Source organism: Camelus dromedarius, unplaced genomic scaffold, assembly GCF_036321535.1.
Source record: "Camelus dromedarius isolate mCamDro1 unplaced genomic scaffold, mCamDro1.pat HAP1_SCAFFOLD_198, whole genome shotgun sequence".
Taxonomy (NCBI): domain Eukaryota; kingdom Metazoa; phylum Chordata; class Mammalia; order Artiodactyla; family Camelidae; genus Camelus; species Camelus dromedarius.
The window spans coordinates 230,395-253,041 of NW_026989822.1; positions in this window are offsets into that span (position 1 = coordinate 230,395).

Below are 22,647 nucleotides of genomic sequence, written 5' to 3' on the forward strand. Positions count from 1 at the left end.
CACCCCGCACCCGCCTCCGGGGAGCCAGAAAACCCAGAGATGTGCACCTCTTGTACCTAGAGGTAATGGAAACCAGACCTTGAACCGGACAAGGGGGAGATCTGAGCAAATACCCGGCGTCAGTATGGCAGCCCCGCCTCCTCACTGCAGCCGCTGAGCGCACCGGGCCCGAATCCATGGCAGAGTTTCACCTTGAAACATGCATACTGTGATCTTGGGGCAGGAGAGCTCGCCTCCAGGCCAGGCCATTGTGGAGACGGGAGCAAAGTGTTCGGCTCACCATAGTCAGTTCGCTCCCCGCGACATCCCTGTCCCCTGAATTCATCTCACAAGCATCCCAGGACGATGCTAAAAAGGAGAATTAAATCCCTCAAACGTGGGGTAGCGGAGGCCGCCCCGAGGCCAGTAGAGGTTTAGATGTGAGTAAAATGACCAACTCGCTGAGGCATATCCCTTTGCTGCTGTGCAGCCTCTGTCTCTGCCGCCAACTTCTTCCTCTCATCACACCACGCCCGCTCCCAAGAGCAGGCTGACTTTAAAGGTTTGAAGCCTGCATACTTTAGGGAGGGGAGGCCGACCCCAGGCAAGGCAGCTAGGGAAAAGGGAGAAAATCCTCTGGGTCGCTAGGTTCACCCTATTCCCCTGTCGCCGTCGCCGATCCACGTGCTGAGACCGTTCCCATCCTGTACTGTGTCTGTCAGTCTGACTGCCTGCATGACTGACTATTTATTGGAGGATGGGAAAAGCTAGTCTATGTGTGTGTCTGTCTGTTTTTCCTACGAAGGAGGAGGCGACTAGTATGTCTCTCTATTTGCTGTCTTTCTATGTATCTATTTATCTCTGTATGTATATATTAATTAATGTATATATGTATGTATCTATGTATGTGTCTATCTATGTATCTATGTATCTATGTATCTATCTATCTATCTATCTATGTATCTATCTATCTATCTATCTATCTATGTATCTATCTATATTACTAGCGGAGTCATCGCAGTAGGCTAGTGTGTCATTTATTTGTCTGTCAGTCGGAGGAGGATGTTAGTGTGTTTATATAACTACCTACCTACCTGAGGAAGAGGAGAACGCTAGTGTGTGTGTGTGTGTGAGTGTGTGTGGTTTCTTGGTTTCTTGTCTGCCTAACTATGTATCTGTATCTAAACAGGTAGGAGCTACTGTATCTTTCTTTCAGTCTATGTAGGCATGTAATGGAGGAGGAGTAGGCGAGTATGTAAATCTATCTGTCAAATATCTATGTATGTACCTGTATCTAATGGAGAAGAAGGAGGAGGCAAGTGCATCTATCTGTCTGTCTGTCAGAGGAGGAGAAGACCAGTGTGTCTGTCTCTCTGTTTATCTGAGAGTTGTCTCTATCTATATCTAATGGAGAAGAAGGAAGATTACCATTTGTCTGGCTATCTGTCTGTCTCTCAACAGGAGAAGGTAGAGGCTAGTGTGTGTATCCATCAATCTCACTTTGTATCTATTTTATAGAGGAGGAGAAAGAGTCTATTAATTTTGGCTAAATATTATCTAATGGAGGAGGAGATTAGTGTGTCTCTGTACCTACATAGATGAGAAGTAGGAGGAGGCAAGTGTGTGTATGTGTCTGTGTCTATCTGTCTATGTATGTACCTGTCTATCTATATAATGGATGAGGAGGAGGAGGTTAGGATATATATCTGTTTCTAAATGGAGGAAGAGGCTAGTGTGTCTGTTTGTCTATTTGTTTGTCTCTCTGTCTGTCTAATGGAGGAAGGCTCCCAGTATTCGACCCATCTGGAGGGATGCCAATTGATACTCTGAAGCAGCAGGGAGCGCCCCCATTTCACGCTGAGGGGGATACTGGATGGAAATCCACTGGCATGCCTGGGCAGCCCGGGCCTCCCGCTTCCGCCCTCTCTGTAGCCGCCCCCCACCCTGCCCCCACCCCGCCCCTGACCACCCCGCACCCGCCTCCTGGGAGCCGGAAACACAGAGATGTGCACCTCGTGTTCCTAAGATAGCAGAGACCAGGTCTAAGTCCACACAAGTTGGAGATCTGAGCAAATACCCTGGCTCTGTGGGGCAGCCCCGCCTCCTCACTGCAGCCGCTGACATCACCGGGCCCGAATCCGAGGCGCAGGTTCACCTGGAATCATGCATAATGTGATCATGGGGCAGGAGAGGTCGCCTCCAGGCCAGGCCATTGAGGAGATGGGAGCAAAGTGTTCGGCTCACCCTAGGCAGTTCGCTCCCCGTGACATCCCTGTCCCCTGAATTCACCTCACAAGCATCCCAGGACCATGCTTAAAAGGAGAATTAAATCCCTGATTCCTGGGGTACCAGAGGCTACCCCGACGCCACGAGAGGGGGAGATGGGAGGAAAATGACCAACTCGCCGAGGCATCTCCTTTTGCTGCTGTGCAGCCTCTGTCTCTGCCGCCGTCCTCTTCCTCTCACGTCACCACGCCCGCTCCCAAGAGCAGGCTGACTTTAAATGTTGGAATCCAACATCCTTGGGGTAGGGGAGGCCGACCCCAGGCAAGGCAGCTAGGGAAAAGGGAGAAAATCCTCTGGCTCGCTAGGTTCACCCTATTCCCCTGTCGCCGTCGCCGATCCACGTGCCGAGACCGTTCCCATCCTGTACTGTGTCTGTCAGTCTGACTGCCTGCATGACTGACTATCTATTGGAGGATGGGAAAAGCTAGTCCATGTGTGTGTCTGTCTGTTTTTCCTATGAAGGAGGAGGTGACTAGTATGTCTCTCTCTTTGCTGGCTTTCTATATATCTATTTATCGCTGTATGTATATATTAATAAATGTATATTTGTATGTATGTATGTATGTATTTATATATGTATATATGTATGTATGTGTCTATCTATCTATCTATCTATCTATCTATCTATCTATCTATCTATCTATGTATATTACTAGCGGAGTCATCTCAGTAGGCCTGTGTGTCATTTATTTGTCTGTCAGTCGGAGGAGGATGTCAGTGTGTTTATATAACTACCTACATATCTGAGGAAGAGAACACTAGTGTGTGTGTGTGTGTGTATGTGTGTGTGTGTGTGGTTTCTGGTCTGCCTAACTATGTATCTGTATCTAAACGGGTAGGTGCTACTGTATATGTCTTTCAGTCTATGTAGGCATGTAATGGAGGAGGAGTAGGCGAGTATGTCAATGTGTCTATCTGTCAAATATCTATGTATGTACCTGTATCTAATGGAGAAGAAGGAGGAGGCAAGTGCATCTATCTGTCTGTCTGTCAGAGGAGGAGAAGACCAGTGTGTCTGTCTCTCTATTTATCTGAGAGTTGTCTCTATCTATATCTAATGGAGAAGAAGGAAGATTACCATTTGTCTGGCTATCTGTCTGTCTCTCAACAGGAGAAGGTAGAGGTTAGTGTGTGTATCCGTCAATCTCACTTTGTATCTATTTTATAGAGGAGGAGAAAGTGTCTATTTAGTTTGGCTAAGTATTATCTAATGGAGGGGGAGATTAGTGTGTCTCTGTACCTACGTAATTGAGAAGTAGGAGGAGGCTAGTGTGTGTATGTGTGTGTGTCTGTCTGTCTATGTATGCACCTGTCAATCTATATAATGGATGAGGAGGAAGAGGTTAGGATATATATCTGTTTGTAAATGGAGGAAGAGGCTAGTGTGTCTTTCTGTCTATTTGTTTGTCTCTCTGTCTGTCTAAAGGAGGAAGGCTCCCAGTATTCAACCCACCTGTAGGGATGCCAATTGATACTCTGTAGCAGCAGAGGGCACCCCCATTGCACCCTGAGGAGGACACTGGATGGAAATCCACAGGCTTGCCTGGGCAGCCCGTACCTCCCGCTTCTGCCCTCTTTGTAGCCGCCCCCCACCCCGCCCCCGCCCCCCCGTCCACCCCGCACCCGCCTCTGGGGAGCCGGAAAACCCAGAGATGTGCACCTCGTGTCCCTAGGGTAATGGAAACCAGCCCTTGAACCGGACAAGACGGAGATCTATGCAAATACCCAGGTTCGGTGGGGCAGCCACTCCTCCTCACTGCAGCCGCTGACCGCACCGGGCCTGAATCCGTGGCGCAGGTTCACCTTGAAACATGCATACTGTGAACATGGGGCAGGACTGGCCGCCCCCAGGCCAGGCCGTTGTGGAGATGGGAGCAAAGTGTTCGGCTCACCCTATGCAGTTCGCTCCCCGGGACATCCCTGTCTCCTGAACTCACCTCACTAGCATCCCAGGAGCTTGCTATAAAGGAGAATTAAACCACTGAATCCTGGGGTATCAGAGGCTGCACCGAGGGCAGTAGAGGGGAAGATGGGAGGAAAATGACCAACTCGCCAATGCATCTCCCTTTGCTGCTGTGCCGCCTCTGTCTCTGCTGCTGACCGCTTCCTCTCACCTCACCTCGCCCGCTCCAAAGAGCAGGCTGACTTTAAACGTTTGAATCCCGCTTGATTGGGGGAGGGGAGCCAACCGCAGGCAAGGCAGGTAGGGATAAGGGAAAAAATCCTCTGGCTCGCTGGGAGCACCCTATTCCCCTGTCGCTTTTGCCGATCCACTTGCCGAGACCGTTCCAATCCTGTACTGTGTCGGTCAGACTGACTGCCTGCATGACTGACTATCTATTGGAGGATGGGAAAGTCTAGACTATGTGTGTGTCTGTCTGTTTTTCCTACGAAGGTGGAGGCGGCTAGTATGTCTCTGTATTTGCCGGCCTTTCTATCTATCTATTTATCGCTGTATGTATATATTAACGAATGTATATATGTATGTATGTATGTATGTATGTAGGTATGTATGTGTCTATCTATCTATCTATCTATCTATCTATCTATCTATCTATCTATTTATATATCTAGTGGAGTCGTCACAGTAGGCTAGTGTGTCGTTTAGTTCTGTCAGTTGGTGGAGGAGGTTAGTGTGTTTATATAACTACCTACCTATTTGAGGAAGAGGAGAAGGCTAGTGTGTGTGTGTGTGTGTGTGTGTGGTTTCTGGTCTGCCTAACTATGTATCTGTATCTAAAGGGGTTGGTGCTACTGTATCTGTCTTTCAGTCTATGTAGGCATGTAATGGAGGAGGAGTAGGCTAGTATGTCTGTCTTTCTATGTGTCAGAGATCTCTGTATGTACCTGTATCTAATGTAGAAGAAGGAAGAGGCTAGAGCATCTATCTCTCTGTCTGTCAGAGGAGGAGAAGACCAGTGTGTCTGTCTCTCTGTGTGTCTGAGAGTTGTCTCTATCTATATCTAATGGAGAAGAAGGAGGATTCCCATGTGTCTGGCTATCTGTCTGTCTCTCTTCCAGAAAAGAAGAGGCTAGTGGGTGTATCCATCAATCTCACTTTGTATCTATTTTATAGAGGAGGAGAAAGTGTTTATTAAGTTTGGCTAAGTATTATCTAATGGAGGAGGAGATTACTGGGTCTCTGTACCTACGTAATTGAGAAGTAGGAGGAGGCTAGTGTGTGTATGTGTTTGTGTCTGTCTGTCTATGTATGTACCTGTCTATGTATATAATGGATAAGGAGAAGGAGGTTAATATATAAATCTGTTTGTAAATGGAGGAAGAGGCTAGTGTGTCTGTCTGTCTATTTGTTTGTCTCTCTGTCTGTCTAATGGATGAAGCCTCCCAGTATTCGACCCACCTGGAGGGATGCCAATTGATACTCTGAAGCAGCAGAGGGCGCCCCCATTGCATGCTGAGGGGGGACACTGGATGGAAATCCACAGGCTTGCCTGGGCAGCCCTGGCCTCCCGCTTCCGCCCTCTCGGTAGCCGCCCCCCCATCCCGCCCTGCCTGCTGACCATGTCACACCCGCTTCCGGGGAGCCGGAAAACACAGAGATGTGCACCTCGTGTACCTAGGGTAGCAGAGAGCAGCCCTTGAACCGGACAAGGGGGAGATCTGTGCAAAACCCGTCCTCGGTGGGGCAGCCCTGCCTCCTCACTGCAGCCGCTGACCGCACCAGGCCCGGATCCATGGCGAAGGTTCACCTGGAAACATGCATACTGTGAATATGTGTCAGGAGAGGTCGCCCCCAGGACAGGCCATTGTGGAGATTGGAGCAAATTTTTCGGCTCACCCTAGGCAGTTTGCTCCCCGTGACATCCCTGTCCCCTGAAATCACCTCACCAGCATCCCAGGACCTTGCTAAAAAGGCGAATTAAATCCCTGAATCCTGGGGTAGCAGAGGCCGCCCCAAGGCCAGGAGAGGGGGAGATGGGAGGAAAATGACCAACTCGCTGACTCATCTCCCTTTGCTGCTGTGCAGCCTCTATCATTGACGCCAACCTCTTCCTCTCACCTCACTGCACCCGCTCCCAAGAGCAGGCTGACTATAAAGGTTTGAATCCCACATAATTGGGGGATGGGAGGCCCGACCACAGGCAAGGCAGCTAGGGAAAAGTGAGAAAATCCTCTGGCTTGCTAGGGGCACCCTATTCCCCTGTTGCCGTCGCTGATCCACGTGCCGAGACCGTTCCCATCCTATACTGTGTCGGTCAGACTGACTGCCTGCATGACTGACTATGTATTGGAGGATGGGAAAAGCTAGACTATGTGTGTGTCTGTCTGTTTTTCCTTCGAAGGTGGAGGCGACTAGAATATCTCTGTATTTGCCGGCCATTCTATGTATCTATTTATCTCTGTATGTATATATTAATCTATATATGTATGTGTGTATGTATGTATGTATGTATATATGTATGTATGTATGTGTCTATCAATCTATCTACCTATCTATCTATATATCTATCCATCTATTTATATATCTAGCGGTGTCATCGCAGTAGGCTAGTGTGTCGTTTATTTGTCTATCAGTTGGAGGATGAGGTTAGTATGTTTATATAACTACCTACCTATTTGAGGAAGAGGAGAAGGCTAGTGTCTGTGTGTGTGTGTTTGTGTGTGTGTGTGTGTGTGTGTGTGTGTGTGTGTGTGTGTGGGTTCTGGTCTGCCTAACAATATATCTGTATCTAAAGGGGTAGGATCTACTGTATCTGTCTATCAGTCTATGTAGGCATGTAATGGCGGAGGAGTAGGCTAGTATGTCAGTCTGTCTATCTGTCAGATATCTATGTATGTTCCTTTATCTAATGGAGAAGAAGAAGGAAGGTAGAGCGTCTATCTCTCTGTGTGTCAGAGGAGGAGAAGACTAGTGTGTCTGTCTCTCTGTGTGTCTGAGGGTTGTTTCTATTTATATCTAATGGAGAAGCAGGAGGATTCCCATGTTTCTGGCTATCTGTCTGTCTGTCTATAGGAGAATTTGGAGGCTAGTGTGTGTATTCATCAGCCTCACTTTCTATCTGTTTTATAGAGGAGGAGAAATGGTCTATTAAGTTTGTCTATTATCTAATGGAGGAGTAGATTAGTGTGTCTCTCTACCTACTTAATTTAAGAGTAGGAGGAATCTAGTGTGTTTATTTGTGTGTGTGTGTCTGTCTATTATGTATCTGTCTATGTATTTTATTAATGAGGAGTCTGAGGTTAGGATGTATATCTGTTTCTAAATGGAGGAAGAGGCTAGTGTGTCTGTCTGTCTATGTGTTTGTCTCTCTTTGTGTCTAATGGACGAAGCCTCCCAGTATTCGACCCTCCTGGAGGGATGCCAATTGTTACTCTGAAGCAGCAGAGGGCGCTCCCATTGCACACTGAGTGGGATACTGGATGGCAATCCACTGGCTTTCCTGGGCATCCCCCGCCTCCCGCTGCCCCCTTTCTCTGCAGCTGCCCCCCCTTCACCTGACTGCTCTGCAGCTGTTTGAAGGGAGCTTCCTGACCTTGAGATGTGCCTCCGGTGAACTTGGGCCAGTTGAGGCTGCACCCATGCCAGGTATTCATGGAGATTGAAGCAAAATGCCCACCTCACCGGGGCAGGGCCTTTGCTCCCTGTACCGCTGGCTGTTGTTGTTACATATTATTAAGGGTTTCTATGTGTCAAGAATCCAGGTGTTGCTTAGTTGCGTCCTGCTTCATGGTCTGTCATGAATTTGTAACTAAGTTTCATCCAGGGCTTTTGTCTTCTGTGAACACTCAACTTGGGACGTGTACACCTCCAAGCTTACATCATTGTTGACAGGGTTTAATTCCTCTAGTTCTGTTGGACTGAGGGCCCAAAACAGCTTGTCACTTTGTCAAAGTGCGCAAGTCTAGAATGCATTAGAATGTCTAATTGTAAAATGCAAACCACAGTTTTATGATATACAATCATAAAAGTGATAACCTCTCACTTTTGCCACAGTCTATGGATTAGGTCCCACTCACACTCATAAAGTCTAGGCGTTACACAAATTCATGAATGCCAAAAGGCAAGAGTAATTGGTGGTTATTTTTAAAGTTGTAACTACAACTGCCCTTCCCACCTGTGTGTCTCCCACATCTGGGTTAGGAACTACCTTTGTATGCGTTAAACTCACCCAGTTACTGGGTATATCAATCACATTGTAATTATACATATTTTTTCCCTGCTAGCATATAAACTCCATGAGGACAGAAATAGTCTATCTCTGTCATTTCTTTATGTTACTTCATGTAAAGTAAACTTTTATTGACTGTTTATTTGTTCCTTTGAATTGGAATCATTTATCTCTGTTTTCAGTGCTTAGTACATTAGCTGTTACATGGTAGACATTCAACCCAGGTTTGTCAAAAGACTGCTTAGATGAAAAATGTTATTATTGAGATAATTCAGAAGAATTTTATTCAGAAAAAAAGAATTTCAGTGTAAATTTAACATTCAGAGTCACTCCTTAAAATACCAGTAACCAGGGTTACAAATATCCAAATGTAAAGATAATAGCACAGACAGCATTAGACTGCAGGGGCAGAAAGGGATTTCCCGAAGAACAAGAGCTATTCTGTGAATCCCATGTCTCCTGCTTCTTTGATACAGCTGCACATATTCTGGATTATGACGAGGGCTGTTGTACACCTCAAACCACGGGCTTAACTTCTCAGTAGACACCAAGGCCAAGCAGCCATGCCCTGTGAATTGAAAACAAATGCCATTGCTGGCATTCTGCTCTCCATTCCCTCCCATTTACCAGGCAGGCTGCATGGCTGCAGCTTGGGCACTGCCACTTCTGGAGTGGTTATGTTCCCTTGTCCCTGAAAACTGAAGATGGTACTTTCCTATAGAAATAATAGTATACATTTTGACTGGCTTCCTGGGCCAGCCTACAGTATAGATCTAACTCAACAAATGGCCATATTAACTTTTTTGCATTCAAAGTTCTGGAATTCAACATTTGGCAAATTTATCTGAACTACCATATTCTGTCTACATTATAGGTTAAATAGACTAGGTTGGAGCCTGAGCAATAATTGTAAACCTCCATCTGAAACATGGTTCTCCCTGATATTCATTAATTAATTCATTAATTTAATGAACTTTTATTAGGACATTCCCATGCACAGCTAAAGCATCATCACCATGTGGTTGTTAGAGCCCCAGGTAGAAGGCAGCGCCAGAATGAGACGCACCTATACAAACTGATAATTACGATTTAATGCAGAGTTTGTGTGAGAGGAGAGGTGAGCATGCAGTGCTCTGGGGCACCAAAGAGGGACTCTGCATAATGCAGACTTGACCCTATCTTGGAGAATTAGGAAGCATTTATCCTAAATAGAATGGTGTGTGTGGCATTTTAAGTCAGAGGAATGCCACATGCAAAAGCCACAAAGTTCTGAAAGGCATCGTATTATTTAAAAATGACCAGAAGAAATCCAGTGGTGATAGATAATGAGAAATGATGGGAGATGCAGAAAACGGTTGTCAGAGCCTTGACTGAAAAGGTTCTATGATCAAGAGTGAAAATATTTCAAGAAGGGCTTCAGTGAAGTTTATGCAGAAGAGTGACTGGGTATAATTTGTTTTGTAGGAACTTTGGGAGCAGAAATATCCATTAGAAAACTCCTGAAAATGTCCAAATGTGAAACAATGATAGTCTTATTTAGGCAATGGCAGCAGCAGAGTTGAAAAGGAGGATGTTCATGCAAGAGACAGTCCTGAAGTAGACATATCAGAATCTGATGGCCAACTAGGGAGGCAGCAGCAGAGGACAGGAAGGATAACAGTGTTGGAAGAAATGGGAAAAAAGAGTAGAGGATACTGCAGAGATTTGTGTTTGAGGAGCTTAGGAAATGTGCTAGTGAAATATGAGAGAATGAGCTGAATTGGAGTCATAGATAATGAATAGGTGATGCTTGGAGTGGAATTACAGTTTTAAAACTTAGGAGCCTACATGATTTTCTGAAAATCTCTTCCAAGTTTCAGTATCTCCTTTTACTTATTTCATATCTTGGGGCCTAAAGGAGTGACTGATTTTCATTTTATTCTCAAATGTGCCTTCTAGACAATAGACACCAATCTCAGTTCAGTGTTCCTTTGGAATCTAAGCCAGGCAGAATGACCATCCCTGCCTTGGGCCCCCACTCTACTCCATGCAGACAGTTTTATTTTTGTTTGTTTTAATGAAAAGTTGTCAAGACCTGTATCTTATATGATGTATGATTTTGGCACCCAGAATAAATGGATAAATGAATGAATAAATTGGGTTCTGGTTCAAGATGGTGGTATAGGAAAACCTTGAACTAACCTCCTCCCAGAGACATACACAGTTACACCTACATAAAGAATAATTCCTCCTGAGGAATACCTGAGGGCTGATTGAAAAGCTTCTGCCCAAGAAAAGATAGAGGAACCACATAGAGATGGGTAGGAGAGAAAGAGACATGGTATCAATGGGAACCCCACCCTGAGGCTGCAACTTGTAGTGGGAAGGGATATCACTGAGGGGCCAGCATGCAGACTCATCCACCATGAGAAATAGTGGAAAAAAGCAGTCATTTAAAGGGCACCTAGAATATGTGTGAAGGAAATCCATTTGCTAGCCCTAGAATATTTGCCAAACAGGCAGGGAACTGCTAGAAGTCTCTTTGGGCTCAGAGGTGCTCAGGAGTACTATGTTTTGCATTCTTCCAAAACCTTGATCGTGCCAGGGGGAACATGGTCCAGGCACTCTAGCCAGCTTGCCAAGGTTACTCCCAAGGCAGCCCTGGTACAACATGCCCTTGGCTCCCCTGCCCATACCCATTCCAGCGCCATCTGTCTCACCAAGGCTGCCCCATCACAGCACACCCCAGGACCCCAGGTCCAGATCTTTTCTAACTCGAGCCATTCCACCAAGGCAGCCCTGTTGCTGTATGCCTGGGCCCTCTGTACAGGTTTGCACACACTCCATCTCCAGCCAGCCAAAGCTTCCCAGAACATGCAGTCTACACCAGGAATGTGCCTACATATACAATGCCATGCTTTCAAAACCAGGTGAGGTATCTATTTTGCCTAATTCATAGAAACAAACACAGAAAGTCAAACAAAATGAGGAGACAGAGGAATATGTTCTGGGAAAAGAATAAGCTAAAACCCCAGAAAAACCCTGATGAAATGGAGATAAGCAATTTACCTGATAAAGAGTTTAAAATAATGTTCATAAAAATGCTCACCAAACTTGGGAGAATGAAGGAGAAAAGATCTTAAACAGAGTTAGAAAATATAAGAAAGAACCAATCAGACCTGAAGAATATACTAACTGAAATTAAAAACTTACTATAGAGAATCAACAGTAGAAAAGATGACACGGAAGAACAGATCAGAGAGCTGGAAGATGGGAGACAATTTTAAAAAGATAAGAATATTTTAAGGGACTTCTGGGCCAACAATAAGTATAATAACATTCTCATTATAGGGGTCCCAGAAAAAGAAGAGAGAGAAATGGATAGAAAACTTATTTTAAGAATAATTCCTGAAAATTTTCCTAACCCAGGGAAGGAGACAGATATTCAGGTCAGAAGTTCAGAGTCTCAAATAAAATGAATTAAAAGGGATCAACAACAAGGCATATAATAAAAATGGCAAAAGTTAAGAGAGAATTTTAAAGGCAGCAAGAGAAAAGCAGAGAGTCACATATAGGGGGCCCCCATTAAGTTAGCATCTAATTTTTTAGCAGAAATTTTGCAGGACAGAAGGGAGTGACATGGTGCGTTTAAAGTGCTGAAAGGAAAAGACAGTCAAGAATACTCTACCAGGTAAGACTGTCATTCAGAACTGAAGGAGAGAGACAGCACTTCCCAGACAAGCAAAAAGTAGAGGAGTTCATCACCACTAAAGCAGCCTTATAAGAAAAGTTAAAGGATCTTAAGTGGAAAAGAAAAGGCCATAAGTAGAAATAAGAAAAAAACAAAACAAAACAAAACAAAAAAAAACCACTCACTGGTAAAGGCAAATATATAGCAAAGGCAGTGATCACCACGTTCAGCATGAAGACTAAAAGACAAAAGCAATAAAATCACTGATACCTACAATAAGTAACTAAGGGATGCACAAAATAAAAGATGTAAAATATAACATCAAGAACATAAGATCTGGGGAAGGAGGTAAAAATGTAGTACTTTTAGAAGGCATTTGACTTAAGCGACTATCAGCTTATTAAATTAAGTGCTATATGAATCGGTTGATATTCACGGACCTCATGGTAACCACAAACTAAAGTGTACAATAGATACATGACAAATAACACTAAAGGGATTTGTCAAACCATAAGGGAAGAGATCAAGAAAAAAGAGAGTGGACCCAAATAAAATCAGAAGTGAAAGAGAAGTTACAACTGAGCACAGAAATGCAAACAATCATAGGAAACTACTGTGAACAATTATACAACAATTTTTCCAAAGAAGACATACTGATGGCCAGTAGGCACATGAAAAGATGCTCAATATCAGTTCAACAGGGAAATGCAAATCAAAACCATAATGAGATGCTACTTTACACCTGTCACAATGGCTTGTATCCAAAGGGAAAAAAAAACCAAACAAACAAGAAATAACAGGTATTGGTGTGGATGTGGTGAAAAGGGAACCCTTGTGCACGGTTGGTGGGAAGATAAATTGGTATAGCCCCTACGGAAAATCATATGGAGGTTCCTCAAAAAATTAAAAGTAGGACTACCATACATTCAGCAATTTCACTCCTGGGTTTTTATCCAAAAGGAACAGAAACACTAACTTGAAAAAATACATCCACTTCATTGTTCATTGCAGCATTATTTACAATAGCCAAGATATGGAAGCAGCCCAAGTGCTCATTGATAGATGAGTAAAGAAGATGTGGTGTATAAATCTACAATAGACTATTACTCAGCTCTAAAAAGAATGAAGTCTTGCCTTGGCAACATCATGGATGAACCTAGAGGATATTATGCTATGTGAAATAAGCCAGACAAAGACAAATACTTAATGATTTCACTCATATGTGAACTCTAAATAACAAATGAACAAATATGACAAAACAGAAACAGATTCATAGACTCAGAGAAAAAACTGGTGATTGCTAGAGGGTGGGGCATGTGGTGGATGAAATCGATGAAAAGGGTTAAGAGGTACAAATTTTCAGTTATAAAATAAGTCAACAGGATATAATGCACAGCACAGAGAGTATAGCCAGTAATATTGTAGTGATTTTGTATGGTGACCAACGGTAACTACACTTACTGCTGTGATCATTCCATAATGTGTAAAAATATCCAGTCACTGTGTTGTGCCTTGATACTTATATATATTGTAAGTCAATTATACTTCAGTTAACAAAAAAAGAAATAAACTGCAGTGTTTGTCATCATTCCTAGTCTTTTAATTCAGTATCAGGAATAAACTGGAGAAGTAGAAACAGTAGCAATATAGATGTATTTTTTGTTTTTATATTACAAATCAAAGGCTTGCTTACAGGGAATTAGCTTGTGGGGCTGGATAAGCAGTTCCTGCCTGGCCGTCTCTGCACCTGGTGCTGGCCTGACATTCAGAGGGCGGGCAGTTGGGAAGCGACAGTCACCAAGCAGACTAGAATCACATGAGGATGCACTGGAACCTCATAAGGATGGATGGAAATCCATGTTTGTTCTTGCTACCTCTGACTTGGTGATGTGGGTGATCTGCAGAAGCTGAGACCCTTCATCACAGAGCCAAACACACACACCTGACCCAGGCACTGCTTCGTACAAGTGAGGTCCGTTCCCAGACTGGCTTTGAAAGCTTTTTTAAATACAACCTGGACATCATGTTCTACGGCTTTCGTTACTTTCACACAAGCTAGAGGAGCAGCCCCGTGTCCTTCAATCACACTTACTTGGTTCTTTCCTAATCTTGGGTAAGCCTCAGAAAGCTTAGCTCTGTCAGTGACAGCGACATCACTGCGGCAGCTGTGCTCCTGAGTATTTATGCCGCCCAGACTGCGCTGGCTCTTCGCTGCTCGCTTCCCGCTTGTTTATTACTTCACACTGATGACTTGCAACTGTGTCTTCTCTGAGCCTTTTTCATACTTCTCAAGCTCTCAAATTTAGCCTCAATCTTCTAACATGGACTATAACTTTATCTCTTCTATCTCGGAGAATATAAGAAATAAAATCATGTGAAATTCCTGAATTTCTTTTCCTTCTCTGTGGCCTCAGAGAAAAAGTATCTGAATCCTCTCCTAGGCAAGTTACTTTCCTACAACTGGTGATAGGACTTCACTACCTCAACAATCTCTTCTTTCTTTTGAATCTTTTCTCTCTTTCCACTAAACTTATATACATGTTCACATCATCCATTTCCTTCAAAATGTATCTTGAGTCCCACCCGTATTCCTTTTTTAAACCAGCTTCCACCACAACCACTCTATGAAAAGTCCTAAAAACAAATAACCTCCTAACTGGTAAATGTAACAGCCTCTTTCCTGTTGTCATTCTCCCTGGCTTTTCTGCAACCTTTGGCCAAGTTTCCATCTTAATGCTGTCATCTTCGATCACTCCCCAGTCTCCTTTGTCATCTCCTCCTTCTTTCCTGGCTCCTAAATGTAGGATTCTCTCAAGATGATCAATATTCTTTCCTTGGCCTACTTACCCTAAGCTGTTCCTTTTGTGATCCCTTAAGAATTCAAAGGGTCCCTTTATGTGAATAATTGTCCAACAAAGATATAATTCAAGCCACATATGTGACTTTAATTTTCCTAGTAGCCACTACAGAAAAAGTAAAAGAAACATTAATTTATCATACTTTAATTGAATATACCCATGATACATTTTAACATGTAATCAATCAAAAATTACTAATGAAATATTTTACATCCTTTATTTGTAACATGTCTGTCAATATCCATTGTGTACTTTTACACTTAGAATACATCTCAATTGGTACTAGTCTTATTTCAAGCACTCACTAGTCTCATGAAGCTAGTAGCCACTGTCTTGGGCATTCCAACTCTGGAATCTACAAACCTGTCCTGAATTCTGTGTTCCACAGCTGGAATCCAACTGCCACTAAGATCTAACATTCATCCTCTTGTATAATCTGTCACTCATAGTGGTAGCAATTATCTGTAAAAATATGAGACAAAGATTTTACCCAATTACTCACATATCTTTATGGATTTCTACTTGCCAAATGAAAGGCAGCATGATGAGCATAAATCTTGGAGTCACAGATAATTAGACAGATAATTGAATCCAGGCTCATGGCTAATTTGTATGCAATTTGGGACAAGTTACTTAACCTTCGTGAGAGTCTGTTTTCTCATCTAAAGTGGCGAACACAGTCTTTCCTTCTGGGTTTGTTATAGGAAGACGTTGCTATTATTTCTTGCACAGTGCATGACCCATAGTAAGGTCACAATAAATGGTAACTGGGCCATTAACATGACATTCAAGGTTCTCCACAACCTGTTTCTAATATACCTTCCCAACTTTGTGCCCACTCTGACTTGTACTCTCATTCATCTATGCCTTCATACTTTCATTCTTCAAAAAACACGTACTATGAGCTGGGCCCCATCACTAAAACTTTACTTAAAGAGTTTATTTATTTATTCATTTATTAGCTTGTTTGTTTGTTTCTTCGAGATGAATTGATTAAACATTGACTTTGTGCTGACTTCTTTTTAGATGCTTGAGATAAATTACTGAATAAAACAGACAAAACATTTGCTCTTGAGAAATGGACATTTTAGTTGGGAAGACAGAAAACAAAGAGTAAACATAATTAATTAGAGAATGATAAAGAATAGGAGAAGCCTATCATGCTGTGAGGAAAAAACAAAAACAGAACAGAGTCAGTGAGACTGAGGAGGGGAGGAGTCTCTTACCCACTGTTAGCATCCTGGATACAACAGTTTCTCTTATGCATTCACAATACTATGTAACTAGTGCTTTGAACATAATAAGGACTAAACAGAGAACTAATGAAGTCAGTGGGAACGCATGGGGAAATGAGATCTAATTTCTAACTAAACAGTTTAGACATGTACTTTATGAACACTTTCTGTGTTAAGTTGGAGCCCTTTTGATATTCTCTAGCAGAGTTCTTGGAGCTGGCATTTTAATGGGTACTTTTGTTTCCCCACAATTTTAGTCCTTCTTATGGGGTGCAAGGAAATAATTATAGGGGCGGGGTATGGATCCTGTGCTAATTGGAACTGAGCGCCTATGTAACTATGGATAGTTATAAGTTCTATACAAACAACATGGTGGGGCTGGTAGTTAGCCCCCGAATTTTGGAGCAAAGTCAAGCAGTCTTAAATATGTGAATGTATCTTAGACTCTCCAAGAAGACTACTGCATATATTACACAGCATTTCTTAAAATTAATTAACCATAGAACTCCTGGTGTATAGAGAAGTTAGAGTTTAGGTAAATGTACATTTGGAAATGATATTCTAAAAAACAGATGGTAATGTAGACAGAAGTATTTAGATTATAAAGAGGAAGGTCATATAATTTATCATTTAAGACAGACATTTTTGAGAATGAAATGGCACTGTTAATAACTATGCCAGGAAAGCAGGAATCAAACAAGTTTATCCCAGTAAATTAGAACATGTGGTTGCTGCATTTACAGTTTACTGCACATTCGTATCTTTCTCCCAAATACACTTTCTAGTTTCTCCAGCTCCCTTGAGAGGTGGGTCCAGGGGAAGCCCTGTGTGAAAGGAGGCAGAATAGCTGTGCTTCTTTCAGAGGGAGGTCTTTTGAAATCCTCAGCAATGCAGTGCACCATAAAAAAGAAAATTAAAATTGAAAACTTTGAGGAAATACGTGTTTAGCCTTTTCAAGCAAAATAAGGAATTAGGTCTCCCTGAAGATGCTAATTTACTGAGAATTTCCAGCTTAAGGAATTATTTTGGTTACCTTTCCAGAGATATTATAAAAAAAGATCATCTTAGATATATTGATAAATTTGTGGCTGTGTTTGATATGGGGATCACTATCAATACCTATGGAGTAAGGTTGAAATAAACCTTTTTAATAGGTTTGGAATTTTACAATAAAAAGTAAATAATAAGAATATAATGTTCATTAAACAACAAAATAAATTTTGCTTTTTAGTAAATACATGAGAGCTCACTTGTATATTTACATTTTGTGATTCTCACTGTAAAAACCTACACTAAACTAAGGAATATATCAAACTACAGTCTTCTGCAACAAGTTCTATTTTTGTTCTTCATGTAAATAGTCAACCAATAACTTGCCATTCTCAAAGTGGAATTCAGTGTTCCTTATATTAATTATAGCCTTCCTTCAGCAAACAGTTTTTAAACACAGCATCTAAATTCAGGATCATTGGGTACTAAAAAAAAGAACCTATTCAGAAATGCTCCATAAGCTAAATGGGGTAATATTTTTATAGACTTTTGGATAAATGTTGTACAACTCTCAGAAAAGAGAAGTTCTAATTTTATTAAAGAACATTTTGTCCTCAAATCTCCTTTCCAAGTTCAATAAATAGAGAAAGCCCCCAGTGCAAAAGCATGAAGTGCCTACGTACCCACCAGAAAATAATTATGTTAAGGAGACAGTAATATTTGTAACATTTAAAGAAGTTCATTATTAAAGAGAAAACTTCTCTGAGTTGGGGTGCAGGACAATCACATTGTAGTTTTTCTGAAACAGCATGAACATCATGATTTGCATTTTTTGTTTCCTTTGACCTGATAGTCTGATTGTCTCTAAATGAAATAACTGGCCTTGATGTGTATAGACAGAGGACATGGTTACCCTGGCAACAGGTACCATGGACCACATGTGACCCTTCTCCAAAGAAAATCTATGCCTCTTTTTTAAAACATAAAACAAAACAAAACAAAATCTACTGTCTCCTACTTAAAACAGAACAAAATAAAATCCCAGTTTTTTAACACTAACAGAAGAATATTCCCAACTAATTTCAGCTTCTTTATTTAGCAAACTGTTTTCCTGTGGATTTTGAAATGGATCAACATCACTTCTTTGTGTTAATCTCATCACCATGAGTAATCCAATTGGTTGGGTAAATGTAAAGTACTGAAAACTCTTTCTGGCATTCACAGTCTGAAGATCCAGCAGAGGGAGCCCACACATTACTGCTGTTTTTTAAATGTCAGTCTAAAATGATGATACAATTTTACAAGTTCCAGTAATAGAACTTTCAATATTTTGGGACTCTAGAAATAACTACCCAGCAAAGTGTAAATCCTCTAATGTCATTTTGTTATTGTTGATGTTTAAATCTAATGAAGTGCCATTATTTTTTAACTTATGTTTATGTAAGTAAAGAGTTTTTAGATCTATTTATGCAACCAACTCAAGGCTACCTAATGGGACAGATCTAACCTTTATTTCAGATTTCCCAAAAGCTTTTAGTCATATCCACATCTCCATAAACATGCATCTCCTAAAATGTTGGCTGCAGACAACCAGGGCACACCCATGAAAAAATGTCATGGAATAGTATTTTAACTGAGAATAAAACACATGAGGAATCCCTAGCTGGTTCCATAAAAAGAACACAAGTAGTTTTCACGGCATTGTTTTCATGTCAGGAAAGATGTCTTTGAAAATGACATGCCTTCCATGGGAAGCTGTGGGGCCCCAGGGCCATCCTTGCTCCTAGAAGACACACAGACATGCTAGGTGATGCTCATCATCAGCCAAGGAACAGTCACTTGTCCAATCATTTCCTTCAAAATGTTACTTGATTTCCTTCTCTCTTCTGGTTACTGTTTCAAGTTTGGAGAGCAGAAGCATAATAAAAATAGCTACCATATATTGTGTTGTTATGATGATGTAGACACTTTGATGCAGTCTCTCTTCCTAAGGGTTACAATAGCTAATTTACTGATGAAAAACTGTATGTATCTCAGAGAACTTAAATAAATTGCCTACAGTCCCAAAGGTAGTAATTGACAGTTTGCATTTGAATGCAAGTCTCTAAGACCCTGCAGGGCCCACCGGTAACCACTGTGAAATACTGCCTTACTAGACTCAGGAGATTCACAGCCCATCAATTTCACTCTTGTTTCTACTGAAACAAGAATTTCTTGTCCTTAGTGCAAAGACTTCTAGAAAGGAAAATGAAAAGTGGAAAATATTTGAGTGTTTATCATGAGCCAGTCACCACATTAGATGCCTTATATGTCTTATTTAATCTTTACAGCAGCCCTAGGAGGTACATATTATCCACATTTTACAGGTGAAGAAATGGAGGCCCAGGAGATTATACAATATACTCAAGATATAACGTGAACTCAGGATTTGAATCTAGATCTTTCTGATTTTAAAATCTTCATGGTCATCCTGCTTCTAATTACACAATTATTTCTTTCAACAGTTTCTCAAAAATAAAAAGTGTCTCAAGTAGTTATTTGGAGTTAGCTCAGTAAGAAGAATCTTTAAGGAAATTTTCTAAACTTCAACTCAAATATTCATTCACAATTAAGATTCTTTCTTTCTTTCTTTCTTTCTTTCTTTCTTTCTTTCTTTCTTTCTTTCTTTCTTTCTTTCTTTCTTCCTTCCTTCCTTCCTTCCTTCCTTCCTTCCTTCCTTCCTTCCTTCCCTCCTTCCTTCCTTCGTTCCTTTCTTTCTATGTAAATTTATATTAATTTTTACATAGAAACATGGTTAATTTTTACATAGAAACCATGTTTCTCATCATATAATCTAAACAGAACCTGTTAACTGAAACAATCATAGGGCTTAAAAACTGCAGTTAGTGGGCCTTAGTACTCATTAAGTCTGATTCTCTTAGTTTATTTGTGAGAAAACTGAGGCCCAGAGAAACTGACTTCATTGATTTCCTATCATTACTAAGTGACAGCACAGAACTACCATTCTAACCCAGGAAAGCAACATTCCCCTTACCCTGCTTCAAAAAGGATTTAAGATGACTTGTATTAGAAACAGATCTAATCCTCAAGTAGTGACCTGGGTCATAACCTGACATTAAGTTTGGAAAAGTTAAAGTCAGTTTTATGAGGCCAGTGCTGGATTGTACTCATGTCATGAAAATAAAAACTAAGGCAAGTTTTATTCAAAGGTAAAAAAATAAAATGGATTCACTACTCAAAATTTAATAAAATTAGTTTCAAAATTCTTTTAAGATCAAACTAATGAGCCAAAGATAAAATTTATAGAGTTTTTAATTTGGGTAAAACAGCAAGTTGGACCATATAATGAATATTGCAGTATCAAGTTCAGATGTGATTATGTCATTGATTCACTATGCCACACCACTAATTTTAGCTACACATGTATATTGTACATTTTAATTCAGCATCACATACAATTTTTGTGGCTCCCTTCTGTTATTTGCAGATGGACAGTTTCCACAGGTAAGTTTCAAAACACACACATGTGTACAAGCACACACATGAACACACACAGTTTTTAAAGCAATCCATGACACCTGCCATGTGTTTAGAGTCACAGCAGAACATTTGGGTGTGTGAGGACAGGACAGCAGCTAAATCCTGTTGAGATCCTGACCCCTAATATCTTGAACAGTTCTGAAAAAGTCCAGTCTGTTGGGGTGACATCTGATTGGGAAGACAAGTTAGTTTTTAGAGGCCATGCTTTCATAAAAGTCCCCTAACCCGGTCAGTTTATACAGATGTCCATAATATGATCTCAGCAGTGATAAGACTCATGTATAAGAAAGTCTGACTGAGCCTTAACTACGTTATTGGTTGAGTATGTACCCCCTAAACTTTCAGTACTGGCCTGTGGCAGAGAAAAATTAGTCAACCACAAAGTAATCATTGTATGCTAGGAGCGACTCAAAGGGAACTGCAGATGCGGTGTACAGTTTTAGAGAAGCTCATAAGCCATTGGCAGAAATAGGGCCAATGGAAAAATACCCAAGTTCACAAAAATTTAAAAAACAAAATAAAACTTAAAAATAATATTTTAACCATATTATCATCCTACTTTTAGTCATTTTTTATTTGCTACCCATAGCTTAGTATCTGGTAATTGTAGGCATTCCGTAATTGTTGGTTGAATGGGTAAAACCTGGCAGCCAAGGTTTATTGAGCACTTTCTGTGTGCTAAACAATAAGAACTTCTAACTGAATTATCACACTTAAATCCATGATAATTCTATGAGGTCTGGTTGTGGAAACGCAACTTCTGTTACATATCCAAGGTCACCCAGTGAGTGCGGGAGGCAGGATTTGAAGCAAGGTCTGGCACTCCAGGGGGGTTCTTTTGATCACTAGGATACAAATCCTTAAAACAGGTTAACGTTGGAGTGTTTCTATCAGGAGCTAAACTGTTGGTGAACTCTTGTTCTGTTCACACAAACTTTGTTATTTTTTTTAATGGTAATGATTATAGCATGGTCATATTGTTGCTGCAAGTTTTACTGGCTTATGTAAGGTATTTTATTTGGTTTTCTATAAATGCCTCTTTAAGAAACATAGGGACACTGGACTTAAATGTAACTTCAGGTCACTGGTTGACCCAGCTCCAAAAATTCCTGTGAAAATGTCGCTTCCCACGGGTAAAAGATAAATTCAGGATATAGGAATTGATGCACAACATTTTAATTCTTGCTACAAAGCCCAGGCTCCTGCGCATAAATGGGCTTTAGATCATGTGATGTTATAGCAGTCTACCACTGTGTCACCTGGGTGTCACCTTCCTGACATTCAAATTCCAGGAGAGCTAGAAAAACTTCTTTTCCCATTAAACAGTACTTTAAACAAAACTGAAACCCAAAGTGGGATTTGGAGCTCACCTCTGAGCTCACGGAAATGTGAAGACAGTCTAAGACCTTGTCAAAGTGGTCAAATCGCTTGGAATTTGGTCTGATATTTTTTCCTTGTTAATTAAAAAAGGAATTATTTTCTCTTGCCAGTGAGTGGCTTTTGGATTGGGAATACTGTATAACCCAAGAAACCATCTTAATAAATTAGTCAGGAAATACGTTGTTCAAGCAATCTTGTTTTTTGGCCTTTGGGGAGAATATACGGCTAAGTGATCCAGGGGGGAGGGTGGGGCAGGAAATCTGCAAGATGAATGTTGGAGAACTGCGTTCTTTGTGCATTCAGAATCCACCATAATTCATTGTATTGGTCAGATGCTTATAAAACAACTTCTAGTATGTTGGATCCATAAAAGACACTTATCACTGTTTTAGAACAGCTTACTGCCTAAGAAAATCATTTGTTACATAATTGAATAGATTAATACTTCTTCCTATACGTCCTTCTATGATGCCATAAAACAAATTAGCTCTATTTTTAAATCTTGAGTTCCTTTTTCTCACCGGATGCAAGTTGAGACAAAATATGTCCTAACTGGCCATTCCTCTGCAGATGACCTC